At 39.3% G+C, this 4,130-nt stretch overlaps 1 pseudogene; it reads left to right on the forward strand.

Annotated features, from left to right (window-relative positions):
• The first annotated feature begins 263 nt into the window (after positions 1–263).
• Positions 264–3,217, forward strand: LOC125028108 (annotated as a pseudogene).
• The last annotated feature ends 913 nt before the right edge of the window (positions 3,218–4,130 follow it).

Genomic DNA, 4,130 nt, shown 5'->3' on the forward strand with positions numbered 1-4,130 from the left:
CGAGGAGCACGAACAAGAAAGGAAAGGCACCACCACCACGTCAACAAAAACAACTTCTACTACTACCTCTACAACAACAATTAATACTACAACAGTAACCTACTACTACAACAGCTACTACAACAACTACAGCAAGAACAGCTACAATTACTGCTACAACAATAACAACGCCGCCGCCTAAGTAACCTACCGACAACAGCAAGATCCGAAAAGGAGAAGCTGCTGTACGATAACTACCACAATACTTATTATAAATGACGCCATGGACGCCTCGACCCACTTTGGCCGAGGCAAGCGGGGCGCAACGCAAAGTATTGTCGCCGCCGTTTGAGTTTTTGAGAAAAGATTTAATATGAGGTAAGGCCGTTTTTCCTCTCGTTCTCTCTATTTTCTCTGGCTTTCTTGGGTGTAACTCTCTACCCCTCTGCTCTCTCATTTCCTCACATTCATTCAAGCAGTCGTGTTGTTTGGTTATTTGTAATATAAATCTATGTCATAAAAGTAACGGAAAGATCAGTTTTAGCATGTCACTTTATCTGCTTCACCATGATCATCACTTATATTATTCTTTATTCTTTATGAGTATCGCCGTTATTTATGACAAGACTTATCTGGATGAAAAGAATTACGTCTTTCCAGATTCACACGTCCTTATGCGGGTATCTTGGCAGTGGTGCTCGGTGCTGTACTGCCTCTCGTAGGTAAGAAAATGCTTGAGTGTTTTTTGCATTATTTATTTATTTGTTTGCTTGTTTGTTTGTTTGATCATTTATTTTTATATTTGGGTTGAGGTGTTAAACTCGAATAGTTTTGTGTTGTAATTAGCAGTGTAATTAGTCATTAGTCAAGTCATAATAATCAGCATTATCAGATCATCCTTTCCTCATTCTCAAACTTTGCAAGAATCTGGCTCTGAAATCAATATCGAAGAATCACTGTCGTCCTCAGAGCTGTGATAACCAAATGCACCCTGGACGTGGAACATCCGTTTTATATATCTCATCTCATTTATCCAGCAGCTTCCAATAACACAAACACCTCCGCAAATCTGGGCAGTGAAGGCTCGGTGACAGTGTCAGTCAGGAAAGAAGGTGAGGTCGCTGGCCTTCTGCTTTTCTTTGGGGAAGGTCAAGAGGTCACGATCAACGGAGAAGAACCTGAAACAAAATGCATCAGGATTAGTAATCAGCGGGAGATCGAGGTCCGCGTCATACAGGACGGGGTTCCTCAAGGGGAGCCCAAGAATCCGCAAGAACGACTGGGTGCGGCTGGGACCAAGCGGGAGGTTATCGCGCAGATGGAGCTCAAGTGAGTAAGAAATGCAATGAAACTTTAAAGGAAATGTTATCTGAGTATCTTAACCTATAACTAATATTAATGATAATCCAGAAAAATAGTAAAAGAGTACAGTAAATATATGAACATAATGTCGTTATACCTTAAGGTTATATGTAGGAAGATGGAGTACTCATTTTAAACAAAAAAAATGCTACAGTAATACTCAAAAGGATCGCCATTCAGAGTTAGGGTATAAGATTTGCCCTTAGAGGTGAGAGAGTGCTCAAAATAAAAGAGGAAATATTGTGGTATTTGTGGAGACGAGAGAGTATACACACATGCCTGTATGCATATATATGTATATATATATGTACATACATATTTATAAACACACACTCATATAAATAGATAGATGTCTATATATAATATACTGTAAACACTATATATGTGTATATGTATATTATATATAATATATATACACACACATACACATAAATGTGTATGTGTGTCTTAGTGTATGCAGACACAATTGCAAGATGGTAACATATCTTGATATATTCTTGGTTCTCTTTATCCTAGGAACTGCCTGGAAGTGCTGAATGTGGGCCATAACAAGAGCGGTGTGTACACCATCTCGCCATACGAGCTCTGTCCCCGAGCACCAAGTGGACGTCTACTGCGACATGGACACGGACGGCGGAGGATGGACGGTCATCCAGAACAGAGACCTATCGCAGGGGAACTTTTTCCGGCCGTGGGTGGACTACGTCAACGGCTTTGGAGACCTGTCTCAGGACTTCTGGCTCGGCATCAAGCACATCCACGCCCTTACGAGTCAGTCCACCTACGAGGTGCGCTTGGACATGACCGACTTCGACGACAACACTCGATTCGCGACCTACGACGGCTTCTCTCTCAGTGACGAGGCTCACCGATACGATATCAGCTTTGGCGAGTACTCGGGGGGGACCAACCCAGGCCCGGACATCGAAAACTGTGCTATCTTGTAAGTTCGTCATGACCTGAAGTTTTCATTTTTAAGGGTTTCAGTAAGAAATATTCATAAAATGATCAGTATATATATATATATATATGTAAAGCATAGTATATTTATCTGTATATATTCATATTTATATTTATATCTATACCACAATCAACGTAAAGTCCCTTGCCCAGGGGAATAGCCTGGTCGGTGACTCGAACTCTTTGAGTCCAAAGCTCTAACCACTCATGCACAGCGGCCTTATATGTGTGTGTGTGTTTGTAAGTGTGTGTTTGTGTTTGTAAGTGCGTGTGTGTGTGTTTGTAAGTGTGTGTGTGTGTCTGTAAGTGTGTGTGTGTGTCTGTAAGTGTGTGTGTATATATATACATATATATACACACACACGCATAAATACATATATAGAAAGAGATGGAGATGTAGATTCATAGATGAAAAGAGAGATAGATATGTGTATGATATGTACATATTTAATATATATATATATATATATATATGTGTGTGTGTGTGTGTAGTCTTACATACATTCATATATATATATATATATACATATATATGTGTGTATACATACATAAATACATATATATACATATACATATATGTGTGTGTGTGTGATGTTACATCAATCTATTCCCATTCAGTATCTTGATATTCGCCCTGCAGGTGGGAGAGCGTGTGGTGGTTCAGGAGCTGCTACACCGTGCACATCGAGGACGAGGACCAGGAGGGCCCCAACAGCAAGAAGTGGCTGGAGGTCATGTGGGGCTACTGGCGAGGCTACAACTACCCCCCGAAAAAGAGCGAAATAAAGATCAGGCCCAAGACATAGGCAGCAACTGAGCTATGAGGCTCACTTTGGGGGAAGTACGCGAAAAGGGCTGTCTTTTGAATTTTTAAAGAAAGAGGGATATAGGAATAGCTAGGAATGATGCATGCTGGGAAAAAAAGGGCCAAAAGGAGGGGAAGGCAGATTAGGATCTTTATTAAACCAGCGGGATGAAGGGTGTCTATGCTGAACAATGTGCTCATGTACACACACACACACACACACACGTTTGTGTGTGTGCGTGCGTGCGCGCCCACGTGTATACATGTATATGGGTATATGTGTGTGTGTGTGTGTGTGTGTGTGTGTGCGTGCGCGCGCGTGCATACATACATGCATATATATATATATATATATATATATATATATATATATATATATATATATATACATAAATATACGTATATATTTATATATACATATATATGTATATATACATTATATATATATATATATATAGATATATATATATTCATATACATATCCATATATATACATATAAATACACACATATACACATATATACATATATATACCTATATATATGCATATATAATGTACATGTACATATATATATATATATATATATATATATATATATATATATGAATGTACGTATGTGTACCGTGTGTGTGTCCTCTCCACACAAGACCAGTTCTTGTTTTCGTACTGCATGCTCTTAATGAATTATAGAATTCTTGCTTTAACCTCCGATTTCTAGTACCTGATATCCCATAGTTTTATTGAATTATGATTAATCATCCTTTCGTATATTAGTTATGTAAGTTCTGTAAGTTTTTCACATGTTATTTCATGATTCATTCATAAATAAATGTGAAAGTGGCGTCTTGTTTTCTATTGTGATTAATTGCAAAGCAAAGGCCAGGGCCTGGCTGGTGTTGTTCACGAAGTGTCGACGGAAGGTGTCCTTCGGTCAGGACTCAGGTCATCTTGGTTTCCCTCGAGAGCGCTACCGTCGAAACAGCCTCAGGGGACACGCGGTGTCTAAACGTAGGGTACACGCTG

The sequence above is a fragment of the Penaeus chinensis genome, chromosome 1, assembly GCF_019202785.1.
Source record: "Penaeus chinensis breed Huanghai No. 1 chromosome 1, ASM1920278v2, whole genome shotgun sequence".
NCBI classification, from domain to species: Eukaryota; Metazoa; Arthropoda; class Malacostraca; order Decapoda; family Penaeidae; genus Penaeus; species Penaeus chinensis.